Raw genomic sequence first — 13204 nt, 5'->3', positions numbered from 1 at the left:
GCAGTGGCAGTCTGTCAACTGCTAACTGCAGTGCCACCCTCATTGCAGGCCTAAACAGAACACTGCCATGGGACCCACAGGAGCTAAACCTGCTGGGGTCCATGAGAATTGGGAACACATCAGGCAATTGGACTCAAACCTGTATCTATTTTGGGGAACGCGTACAGCCTTACCGGTTATTTAACTGGACAGGGTGGACGAACGTCACCCCAGCAGCAGTCTATTATGATTATCAAAACCGTGATTCCTTCTGTGGCACCAATGGCACCAGCCGTCAGAGGCTGGGAGCCCTTGGGGCTGAGGCGAAAAGGGGGCACTTAATTTGGAACAATGGTACCCCAAAGGCCTTGCCACCAGACGTCTTTTTGATATGTGGTGACAGGGCCTGGCAGGGAATTCCGAAAAGGGTAATGGGTGGTCCCTGTTATCTTGGTAAGCTGACATTACTGGCACCGGATCAAAATTGGTGGAAACATATCACGGAGAATGGGACCGCCGTCCGCAGTAAACGAGCAGCCATAGGGCTCTCACCTAATTGTAATGATCAAGTTTCCCTACGTAGTCCCACTGAAAGAGTGTTTTTGTCCTTCTTCGTGCCTGGAGCAGCGGCAGGCAACGCCCTGAATCAGATCGGCCGGTTAGCGTGCTGGGCTGAGAAGCAAGCTAACGTCACCACTGAGATAATAGAGAACCTCTTAGAGGATCAAGGTAGTTTGCGACATGCTATTCTACAGAATAGAGCTGCGATTGATTTTTTGCTATTAGCTCAAGGCCACGGTTGTGAGGATTTTGAAGGTATGTGTTGCGTGAATTTGTCTAATCATGGTGAATCAATTCACAAACAATTGCAGTGGTTGAAGGAACATACCAGTAAGATCCGTCAGCACCATGGGCTATTCGATGACTGGCTAACTAACCTGTTTGGAACTCTACCACAATGGCTAACGAGCTTACTTACTGAAGGCTTACGCATTTTACTAATCCTTGTAGTTGTCGGTTTGTGCTTATGCGTAGTCCTGAGCTGCTTTAAGAACGCTCTGCTAAAGGTAGTGAACCAAGCCTGGATTGCTCACAAACAAGAAGGGGGAATTGTGGAGGAATGGTTAACTGAGAGCGGGCATGCTCTGATTGGGATGAGCAATCCCGTCTTCGGGGTAGAGGAAGGCATCTAGGCCAAGGCCAGCGAGCCTGCTGAAAGCGGCCTTATGTAGGCCAAGGCAAGCGAACCTGCTGAGGCCTGCTGAACGTGGCCGTATAGCGGCCTTGAGCACTACAAAAGAAGGTATTCACAAAACTGGTAAACAAGTCTGGACGGAACTCGGTTCCATAAATGTCGATGGAGCATAGTCAGCAACTTTGCACCAATCATGTATCCGCTTTATACGTATGGACAGAGACTGTAACCAATCATGTAACTATTGCTAACGCATGCGTATTGCTTGATGATATATATACTTTGTGTAAGCTCTAATAAAGGGAGAACGACCATACTCATATTGAGACTCATCGTTACTCCGGGGTCCCCTCCCTCACTCCAACATGGGTGGAGTTTGTGTTTGTGATGTCACTTGTGGCTCAGGGCCTGATAGGCCAGTGTTGTTCACATGGCTGCAGTTTGTGTTTGTGATGTCACTTGTGGCTGAGTGCCTGATAGGCCAGTGCTGGTCATGTGGCTGCAGTTTGTGTTTGTGATGTCACTTGTGGCTGAGTGCCTGATAGGCCAGTGCTGGTCCTGTGTGTGCAGTTTGTGGTTTTGATGTCACTTGTGGCTCAGTGCCTGATAGGCCAGTGCTGGTGATGTGGGTGGAGTTTGTGTTTATGATGTCACTTGTGGCTCAGTGCCTGATAGGCCAGTGCTGGTGATGTGGGTGCAGTTTGTGTTTGTGATGTCACTTGTGGCTCAGTGCCTGATAGGCCAGTGCTGGTCACGTGGGTGCCGTTTGTTGTTGTGATGTCTGTGGAGGAAAAAGGATGAGCAGGGAGGCACTGCGGGGCGGAATATGGGAAGGTTGTAACGGGCGGAGCACTGCTGCCGGAGAAGAAGGCGGGGCTTTACAGCATTATAATAGAGTAGGACACGCTTCATTAAACGCCATTTTGCCACTCCTCATATTGGTGTCTGTGTGGTGATGGTCCGGGGCCTGGGGAGAAGGCCCCGTGCCTCCTCGGTAAGAACGAGAACGGTAACAAGTGGTGACCCCGACGTGATTCCGAGGAGGCGGCTCGGCTGGCGTAGGCACCGGGAGCGTGAGGAAGGGATCCGGATCCGGAACCATGGAGGCCATATGTAAGGTAGTGATGGCCTGCGCCAAGGAATGGCGGGCGCCGCTGAAGGCGGGCGCGATACGAGCGTGTGTAGAGAGGCTCGTAAAGGAGGGAGCGATTACTTCTCCTATGGAGATTCTGCGGGAGGAACTGTGGCTGCAATGCACAGCAGCGCTGGCGGAGTTCCCGATGAACGGGGGATCCGCGAGGGAGTTAAAGGTGTGGGGGCTGATAAGAATGCTCCTGCGGAGCGCGAGGGAGGCCCCGGCAAAAGAACGGGAGAGTGGGGGCGGGGAGGCCCCGGCGAAAGAACGGGAGAGCGGAGGCGGGGAGGTTCCAGTGATCCTACCAGTGGAATCCCAGGAGCCGCCTCCGGTGTATCCCTGGCAAGATCTCGCACAAGACAGAGAGGGATGGGGGGTCGACGGGACCGAACCCGAGGATTGCGTGCCTGGCGCAGTTTTGAGGAAGACGCTTAGTGAGGAAGATAGGACCCTGCTGCCGTGGGCCCCGGCAGAGGAGGGTGCTGTAGGTGGGGAGAGTCAGGCAGTGCAGCGAGGGAGGAAGGGTAACGGCCCATCAGAGCGGAGAGACCAGAGTTCGACCTTGAAAGGAGGGAGGAAGGTTCGGGTGAGATTGCCGGTTAAGGAGGAGAGCGGAGAAGATAGCAGCGACGAGGAAGGCGGGGGCTTGCGAGAAGTTACGCGCAGGCTGCGGGGGTGTGCAATAGGAGAGACACAGCCGAAAGGGAAGCCGAAGGGCGGAGAAGAAGTAACAACATCCCCGGTCGACACCCTATTGCGTGCATTAGAGGAAATAAGGCGGGAGGTCATGGCCACAACAGAGGCTTCGCGGGCCGTGTATGAAGAACTCGGGAAGCTAGTAAAGGTAGAGCCACCCTGGACAAAGATAAAACAGACACACGCAGAGAGCTTCACTGAATTCTGTGACAGGCTCCAGCGGGCCATTGCAGAGTCAGACTTGCCCCCTGAGGCCCAGGGTCCGGTCATGATGGAGTGCCTCTGGCAGCAGAGTGACGCCATGACGCAGGACATCCTGAAAACGATCCCTAAAGGAACACCACTTTCGGTTGTCATCCGCACGGTACTGCAAAAACAGAATCAGGGAACAGCAGCAGCGCAGGCTCTTGTCACGGCGGTGGACCAGATGAGAAAGGGACCACAGCGTTGCTTCTCTTGTGGATATCACAGGGAAGAGGGTATGCTGCGGTAAAACGGGAGGAGCAGATAAGATGGGTTCCAATGAAATGCATAAAACCTGACCTAAATGCACGTACGGGAGGGTCTGGGGTGTAACTAATCATTCTTGGTGAGATTCCATCCTGAACAGGGCGACGCCAGACGGGATGCTGCTGCATGGCTGCATTGATGCTTATCGCCGGCTTCATGATTCCGGGGACCGCAGAGTCATACTGGAGGAGATGAGCACAGGCGCACAGAGCAGCTCACTACTGCATCCCGTTCAACCCCGAGGCGGGGCCGACAGAGACTTTCCTGACGGGGAACAAGTCAACACAGGGGCGTGGATCTTGTCATGGTTTGATTAGAAATGGCTTATAACACTAGGCTTGATAGCACTCACAGTAGTAATAGCGATATGCTGCGGCTTGCTAATTCTGAATTATTGCTTACGGCATGTACGGCTTAACTGCTTGATAGACATGAGCATAGAGTATATCAATTAATAGTACAGGAAAAAGAGGTTCTAGAAAGGGGGGGAGATGTGGTGGATCTTGGGAAACTGCATAGACAAGATATTTGCATGAGAAGCGGTAGACTAGGCGTAGCGGAAGATCACGCGGTGTGACGCGCAGCCTAGGGGTGGAAACGAAGTGCACCTGTATGTAAGCTTGCACGCAGCCCACAATAAACGCCATTAGACGAATGGCTAACTAACCTGGTTGGCAATCTACCACAGTGGCTAACAGGACTGCTCGCTGAAGGCTTGCGCATTTTGCTAATCCTCATAATTATAGGCTTATGCTTGTGTGTAATACTGAGCTGCGTTAAGAAAGCCTTGCTGAAAGTAGCGGGCCAAGTCTGGATCGCTCGAAAACAAGAAGGAGAACTTCTGGAGGAATGGCTGGGCTTTGGGGGGGGGATATAGTCTGTTGGAAATGAGCAATCCCGCCTATGCCTTTAAGGTTTTCGCTGAACCGACGAAGACAAGGACACCGCCTGCGTTAAGAAGCGGAAGAAGGGGAGGCAGCACACAGCTCCGCTCACGAAGCTACTAATGCAAGGAACCACCCGATGGCGGTCCCGTCGAGACACGCCGCACTTCCGCGTGTTTTGTTGCGTCCCGCTCGATATAACGAAACAACGTTGATGGGAGAGGGGGAGATGTGGAGGAAAAAGGATGAGCAGGGAGGCACTGCGGGGCGGAACATGGGAAGGTTGTAACGGGCGGAGCACTGCTGCCGGAGAAGAAGGCGGGGCTTTACAGCATTATAATAGAGTAGGACACGCTTCATTAAACGCCATTTTGCCACTCCTCATATTGGTGTCTGTGTGGTGATGGTCCGGGGCCTGGGGAGAAGGCCCCGTGCCTCCTCGGTAAGAACGAGAACGGTAACAGATGTCATTTGCGGATCAGTGCCTGATAGGCCAGTGCTGGTGATGTGGGTGGAGTTTGTGTTTGTGATGTCACTTGTGGCTCAGTGCCTGATAGGCCAGTGCTGTTCATGTGGGTGCAGTTTGTGATTGTGATGTCACTTGTGGCTCAGTGCCTGATAGGCCGGTGCCGGTCATGTGGATAGAGTTTGTGTTTGTGATGTCACTTGTGGCTCAGTGCCTGATAGGCCAGTGCTGGTCACGTGGCTGCAGTTTGTTGTTGTGATGTCATTTGCGGATCAGTGCCTGATAGGCCAGTGCTGGTCACGTGGGTGCAGTTTGTGTTTGTGATGTCACTTGTGGCTCAGTGCCTGATAGGCCAGTGCTGTTCATGTGGCTGCAGTTTGTATTTTGATGTCACTTGTGGCTCAGTGCCTGATAGGCCAGTGCTGGTCCTGTGTGTGCAGTTTGTGGTTGTGATGTCACTTGTGGCTCAGTGCCTGATAGGCCAGTGTTGGTCACATGGCTGCAGTTTGTGGTTGTGATGTCACTTGTGGCTGAGTGCCTGATAGGCCAGTGCTGGTCCTGTGTGTGCAGTTTGTGGTTTTGATGTCACTTGTGGCTCAGTGCCTGATAGGCCAGTGCTGGTCATGTGGGTGGAGTTTGTGTTTGTGATGTCACTTGTGGCTCAGTGCCTGATAGGCCAGTGCTGGTGTTGTGGGTGGAGTTTGTTTGTGATGTCACTTGTGGCTCAGTGCCTGATAGGCCAGTGCTGGTGATGTGGGTGCAGTTTGTTGTTGTGATGTCATTTGCGGATCATTGCCTGATAGGCCAGTGCTGTTCATGTGGGTGCAGTTTGTGGTTGTGATGTTACTTGTGGCTCAGTGCCTGATAGGCCAGTGCTGGTCACGTGGGTGGAGTTTGTGTTTGTGATGTCACTTGTGGCTCAGTGCCTGATAGGCCAGTGCTGTTCATGTGGGTGCAGTTTGTGATTGTGATGTCACTTGTGGCTCAGTGCCTGATAGGCCAGTGCTGGTCATGTGGATAGAGTTTGTGGTTGTCAGGTCACTTGTGGCTCAGTGCCTGATAGGCCAGTGCTGGTCCTGTGTGTGCAGTTTGTGGTTTTGATGTCACTTGTGGCTCAGTGCCTGATAGGCCAGTGCTGGTCATGTGGATAGAGTTTGTGGTTGTCAGGTCACTTGTGGCGCAGTGCCTGATAGGCCAGTGCTTGTCACATGGCTGCAGTTTCTATTTGTGATGTCACTTGTGGCTCAGTGCCTGATAGGCCAGTGCTGCTCCTGTGGGTGGAGTTTGTGGTTGTGATGTCACTTGTGGCTCAGTGCCTGATAGGCCAGTGCTGGTCCTGTGTGTGCAGTTTGTGGTTTTGATGTCACTTGTGGCTGAGTGCCTGATAGGCCAGTGCTGGTCCTGTGGGTGGAGTTTGTGTTTGTGATGTCACTTGTGGCTCAGTGCCTGATAGGCCAGTGCTGGTGATGTGGGTGCAGTTTGTGGTTGTGATGTCACTTGTGGCTCAGTGCCTGATAGGCCAATGCTGGTCATGTGGGTGGAGTTTGTGGTTGTGATGTCACTTGTGGCTCAGTGCCTGATAGGCCAGTGTTGGTCACATGGCTGCATTTTGTGGTTGTGATGTCATTTGTGGATCAGTTCCTGATAGGCCAGTGCTGTTCATGTGGGTGGAGTTTGTGGTTGTGATGTCACTTGTGGCTCAGTGCCTGATAGGCCAATGCTGGTCATGTGTGCGGAGTTTGTGGTTGTGATGTCACTTGTGGCTCAGTGCCTGATAGGCCAGTGCTGGTGATGTGGGTGCAGTTTGTGTTTGTGATGTCACTTGTGGCTCAGTGCCTGATAGGCCACTGCTTGTCCTGTGGGTGCAGTTTGTGGTTGTGATGTCACTTGTGGCTCAGTGCCTGGTAGACCAGTGATTTTCATGTGGATGCAGTTTGTGTTTGTGATGTCACTTGTGGCTCAGTGCCTGATAGGCCAGTGCTGGTCATGTGGCTGCAATTTGTGTTTGTGATGTCACTTGTGGCTCAGTGCCTGATAGGCCAGTGCTGCATATGTGTGTGCAGGTTTGTTTGTGATGTCACTTGTGGCTCAGTGCCTGAGAGGCCAGTGGTGGTGATGTGGCTGCAGTTTGTGTTTGTGATGTCACTTGTGGCTCAGTGCCTGATAGGCCAGTGCTGGTCCTGTGTGTGCAGTTTGTGGTTTTGATGTCACTTGTGGCTCAGTGCCTGATAGGCCAGTGCTGGTGATGTGGGTGCAGTTTGTGGTTGTGATGTCACTTGTGGCTCAGTGCCTGATAGGCCAGTGCTGGTCCTGTGTGTGCAGTTTGTGGTTTTGATGTCACTTGTGGCTCAGTGCCTGATAGGCCAGTGCTGGTGATGTGGGTGGAGTTTGTGGTTGTGATGTCATTTGCGGATCAGTGCCTGATAGGCCAGTGCTGGTCACGTGGGTGGAGTTTGTGTTTGTGATGTCACTTGTGGCTCAGTGCCTGATAGGCCAGTGCTGTTCACGTGGGTGGAGTTTGTGTTTGTGATGTCACTTGTGGCTCAGTGCCTGATAGGCCAGTGCTGTTCATGTGGGTGCAGTTTGTGATTGTGATGTCACTTGTGGCTCAGTGCCTGATAGGCCGGTGCTGGTGATGTGGGTGCAGTTTGTGGTTGTGATGTCACTTGTGGCTCAGTGCCTGATAGGCCAGTGCTAGTCATGTGGATAGAGTTTGTGGTTGTGAGGTCACTTGTGGCTCAGTGCCTGATAGGCCAGTGCTGCTCAAATGGCTGTTGTTTGTGGTTGTGAGGTCACTTGTGGCTCAGTGCCTGATAGGCCAGTGCTGGTCATGTGGCTGCAGTTTGTGGTTGTGAGGTCACTTGTGGCTGAGTGCCTGATAGGCCAGTGCTGGTCACGTGGGTTCATTTTGTGGTTGTGAGGTCACTTGTGGCTCAGTGCCTGATAGGCCAGTGCTGGTCATGTGGGTGCAGTTTGTGGTTGTCAGGTCACTTGTGGCTCAGTGCCTGATAGGCCAGTGTTGGTCACATGGCTGCAGTTTGTGTTTGTGATGTCACTTGTGGCTCAGTGCCTGATAGGCCAGTGCTGGTGATGTGGCTGCAGTTTGTGTTTATGATGTCACTTGTCGCTGAGTGCCTGATAGGCCAGTGCTGGTGATGTGGGTGGAGTTTGTGTTTGTGATGTCACTTGTGGCTCAGTGCCTGATAGGCCAGTGCTGGTCACGTGGGTGCAGTTTGTTGTTGTGATGTCATTTGCGGATCAGTGCCTGATAGGCCAGTGCTGTTCATGTGGGTGCAGTTTGTGTTTGTGATGTCACTTGTGGCTCAGTGCCTGATAGGCCAGTGCTGTTCATGTGGGTGCAGTTTGTGATTGTGATGTCACTTGTGGCTCAGTGCCTGATAGGCCGGTGCTGGTCATGTGGATAGAGTTTGTGTTTGTGATGTCACTTGTGGCTCAGTGCCTGATAGGCCAGTGCTGGTCACGTGGGTGCAGTTTGTTGTTGTGATGTCATTTGCGGATCAGTGCCTGATAGGCCAGTGCTGGTCACGTGGGTGCAGTTTGTGTATGTGATGTCACTTGTGGCTCAGTGCCTGATAGGCCAGTGCTGTTCATGTGGCTGCAGTTTGTATTTTGATGTCACTTGTGGCTCAGTGCCTGATAGGCCAGTGCTGGTCACGTGGGTGCAGTTTGTGTTTGTGATGTCACTTGTGGCTCAGTGCCTGATAGGCCAGTGTTGGTCACATGGCTGCAGTTTGTGGTTGTGATGTCACTTGTGGCTGAGTGCCTGATAGGCCAGTGCTGGTCCTGTGTGTGCAGTTTGTGGTTTTGATGTCACTTGTGGCTCAGTGCCTGATAGGCCAGTGCTGGTCATGTGGGTGGAGTTTGTGTTTGTGATGTCACTTGTGGCTCAGTGCCTGATAGGCCAGTGCTGGTGTTGTGGGTGGAGTTTGTGTTTGTGATGTCACTTGTGGCTCAGTGCCTGATAGGCCAGTGCTGGTGATGTGGGTGCAGTTTGTTGTTGTGATGTCATTTGCGGATCATTGCCTGATAGGCCAGTGCTGTTCATGTGGGTGCAGTTTGTGGTTGTGATGTTACTTGTGGCTCAGTGCCTGATAGGCCAGTGCTGGTCATGTGGGTGCAGTTTGTGGTTGTGATGTCACTTGTGGCTCAGTGCCTGATAGGCCAGTGCTGGTCACGTGGGTGGAGTTTGTGTTTGTGATGTCACTTGTGGCTCAGTGCCTGATAGGCCAGTGCTGGTGATGTGGGTGCAGTTTGTGGTTGTGATGTCACTTGTGGCTCAGGGCCTGATAGGCCAGTGCTGCTCCTGTGGGTGGAGTTTGTTGTTGTGATGTCACTTGTGGCTCAGTGCCTGATAGGCCAGTGCTGGTCCTGTGGCTACAGTTTGTGTTTGTGATGTCACTTGTGGCTCAGTGCCTGATAGGCCAGTTCTGGTGATGTGGGTGCAGTTTGTGTTTGTGATGTCACTTGTGGCTCAGGGCCTGATAGGCCAGTGTTGGTCACATGGCTGCAGTTTGTGTTTGTGATGTCACTTGTGGCTCAGTGCCTGATAGGCCAGTGCTGGTGATGTGGCTGCAGTTTGTGTTTGTGATGTCACTTGTGGCTCAGTGCCTGATAGGCCAGTGTTGGTCACGTGGGTGGAGTTTGTGTTTGTGATGTCACTTGTGGCTCAGTGCCTGGTAGACCAGTGATTTTCATGTGGCTGCAGTTTGTGTTTGTGATGTCACTTGTGGCTCAGTGCCTGATAGGCCAGTGCTGGTCATGTGGCTGCAATTTGTGTTTGTGATGTCACTTGTGGCTCAGTGCCTGATAGGCCAGAGCTGCATATGTGTGTGCAGGTTTGTTTGTGATGTCACTGGTGGCTCAGTGCCTGAGAGGCCAGTGCTGGTGATGTGGCTGCAGTTTGTGTTTGTGATGTCACTTGTGGCTCAGTGCCTGATAGGCCAGTGCTGGTCACATGGCTGCAGTTTGTGTTTGTGATGTCACTTGTGGCTCAGTGCCTGATAGGCCAGTGCTGGTGATGTGGGTGCACTTTGTGATTGTGATGTCACTTGTGGCTCAGTGCCTGATAGGCCGGTGCTGGTCCTGTGTGTGCAGTTTGTGGTTGTGATGTCACTTGTGGCTCAGTGCCTGATAGGCCCGTGCTGGTGATGTGGGTGGAGTTTGTGTTTGTGATGTCACTTGTGGCTCAGGGCCTGATAGGCCAGTGTTGTTCACATGGCTGCAGTTTGTGTTTGTGATGTCACTTGTGGCTGAGTGCCTGATAGGCCAGTGCTGGTCATGTGGGTGCAGTTTGTTGTTGTGATGTCATTTGCAGATCAGTGCCTGATAGGCCAGTGCTGGTGATGTGGGTGGAGTTTGTGTTTGTGATGTCACTTGTGGCTCAGTGCCTGATAGGCCAGTGCTGGTCACGTGGGTGCAGTTTGTTGTTGTGATGTCATTTGCGGATCAGTGCCTGATAGGCCAGTGCTGGTCACGTGGGTGGAGTTTGTGTTTGTGATGTCACTTGTGGCTCAGTGCCTGATAGGCCAGTGCTGGTGATGTGGCTGCAGTTTGTGTTTGTGATGTCACTTGTGGCTCAGTGCCTGATAGGCCAGTGCTGGTCATGTGGCTGCAGTTTGTGGTTGTGATGTCACTTGTGGCTCAGTGCCTGATAGGCCAGTGCTGGTGATGTGTGTGCAGGTTTGTTTGTGATGTCACTTGTGGCTCAGTGCCTGAGAGGCCAGTGCTGGTGATGTGGCTGCAGTTTGTGTTTGTGATGTCACTTGTGGCTCAGTGCCTGATAGGCCAGTGCTGGTGATGTGGGTGGAGTTTGTGGTTGTGATGTCACTTGTGGCTCAGTGCCTGATAGGCCAGTGCTGGTGATGTGGGTGGAGTTTGTGTTTGTGATGTCACTTGTGGCTCAGTGCCTGATAGGCCAGTGCTGGTCATGTGGCTGCAGTTTGTGTTTGTGATGTCACTTGTGCCTGAGTGCCTGATAGGCCAGTGCTGGTGATGTGGGTGGAGTTTGTGTTTGTGATGTCACTTGTGGCTCAGTGCCTGATAGGCCAGTGCTGGTCATGTGGGTTCAGTTTGAGGTTGTGATGTCACTTGTAGCTCGGTGCCTGATAGGCCAGTGCTGGTGATGTGGGTGCAGTTTGTTGTTGTGAGGTCACTTGTGGCTCAGTGCCTGATGGGACATTGCTGGTCCTGTGGCTGCAGTTTGTGGTTGTGAGGTCACTTGTGGCTCAGTGCCTGATAGGCCAGTGCTGGTCACGTGGGTTCATTTTGTGGTTGTGATGTCGCTTGTGGCTCAGTGCCTGATAGGCCACTGCTGGTCATGTGGGTGGAGTTTGTGGTTGTGATGTCACTTGTGGCTCAGTGCCTGGTAGACCAGTGATTTTCATGTGGCTGCAGTTTGTGGTTGTGATGTCACTTGTGGCTCAGTGCCTGATACGCCAGTGCTGTTCATGTGGGTTCATTTTGTGGCTGTGAGGTCACTTGTGGCTCAGTGCCTAACAGGCCAGTGTTGGTCACATGGCTGCAGTTTGTGGTTGTGATGTCACTTGTGGCTCAGTGCCTGATAGGCCAGTGCTGGTCCTGTGTGTGCAGTTTGTGTTTGTGATGTCACTTGTGGCTCAGTGCCTGATAGGCCAGTGCTGGTCACGTGGGTGCAGTTTGTGACTGTGATGTCATTTGCGGATCAGTGCCTGATAGGCCAGTGCTGGTGATGTGGGTGGAGTTTGTGGTTGTGATGTCATTTGCGGATCAGTGCCTGATAGGCCAGTGCTGGTCACGTGGGTGGAGTTTGTGTTTGTGATGTCACTTGTGGCTCAGTGCCTGATAGGCCAGTGCTGGTCATGTGGGTGCAGTTTGTGATTGTGATGTCACTTGTGGCTCAGTGCCTGATAGGCCGGTGCTGGTGATGTGGGTGCAGTTTGTGGTTGTGATGTCACTTGTGGCTCAGTGCCTGATAGGCCAGTGCTGGTCATGTGGATAGAGTTTGTGGTTGTCAGGTCACTTGTGGCTCAGTGCCTGATAGGCCAGTGCTGGTCCTGTGTGTGCAGTTTGTGGTTTTGATGTCACTTGTGGCTCAGTGCCTGATAGGCCAGTGCTGGTGATGTGGGTGGAGTTTGTGTTTGTGATGTCACTTGTGGTTCAGTGCCTGATAGGCCAGTGCTGGTCATGTGGCTGCAGGTTGTGGTTGTGATGTCACTTGTGGCTCAGTGCCTGATAGGCCAGTGCTGGTCATGTGGCTGCAGGTTGTGGTTGTGATGTCACTTGTGGCTCAGAGCCTGATAGGCCAGTGTTGGTCACGTGGGTGGAGTTTGTGTTTGTGATGTCACTTGTGGCTCAGTGCCTGATAGGCCAGTGCTGGTCACGTGGGTGCAGTTTGTTGTTGTGATGTCATTTGCGGATCAGGGCCTGATAGGCCAGTGCTGGTCACGTGGGTGGAGTTTGTGTTTGTGATGTCACTTGTGGCTCAGTGCCTGATAGGCCAGTGCTGGTCACGTGGGTGCACTTTGTTGTTGTGATGTCACTTGTGGCTCAGTGCCTGATAGGCCAGTGCTGTTCATGTGGCTGCAGTTTGTGGTTGTGATGTCACTTGTGGCTCAGTGCCTGATAGGGCAGTGCTGGTGATGTGGGTGGAGTTTGTTGTTGTGATGTCACTTGTGGCTCAGTGCCTGATAGGCCAGTGCTGGTGATGTGGGTGGAGTTTTTGGTTGTGATGTCACTTGTGGCTCAGTGCCTGATAGGCCAATGCTGTTCATGTGGGTGCAGTTTGTGGTTGTGATGTCATTTGCGGATCAGTGCCTGATAGGCCAGTGCTGGTCACGTGGGTGGAGTTTGTGTTTGTGATGTCACTTGTGGCTCAGTGCCTGATAGGCCAGTGCTGTTCATGTGGGTGCACTTTGTGATTGTGATGTCACTTGTGGCTCAGTGCCTGATAGGCCGGTGCTGGTCCTGTGTGTGCAGTTTGTGGTTGTGATGTCACTTGTGGCTCAGTGCCTGATAGGCCCGTGCTGGTGATGTGGGTGGAGTTTGTGTTTGTGATGTCACTTGTGGCTCAGGGCCTGATAGGCCAGTGCTGGTCACGTGGGTGCAGTTTGTTGTTGTGATGTCATTTGCGGATCAGTGCCTGATAGGCCAGTGCTGGTCACGTGGGTGGAGTTTGTGTTTGTGATGTCACTTGTGGCTCAGTGCCTGATAGGCCAGTGCTGGTGATGTGGGTGCAGTTTGTGGTTGTGATGTCACTTGTGGCTCAGGGCCTGATAGGCCAGTGCTGCTCCTGTGGGTGGAGTTTGTTGTTGTGATGTCACTTGTGGCTCAGTGCCTGATAG

This window comes from Apteryx mantelli, chromosome 8, assembly GCF_036417845.1.
Source record: "Apteryx mantelli isolate bAptMan1 chromosome 8, bAptMan1.hap1, whole genome shotgun sequence".
NCBI classification, from domain to species: domain Eukaryota; kingdom Metazoa; phylum Chordata; class Aves; order Apterygiformes; family Apterygidae; genus Apteryx; species Apteryx mantelli.
Note: the sequence above shows the minus strand (reverse complement) of the source record.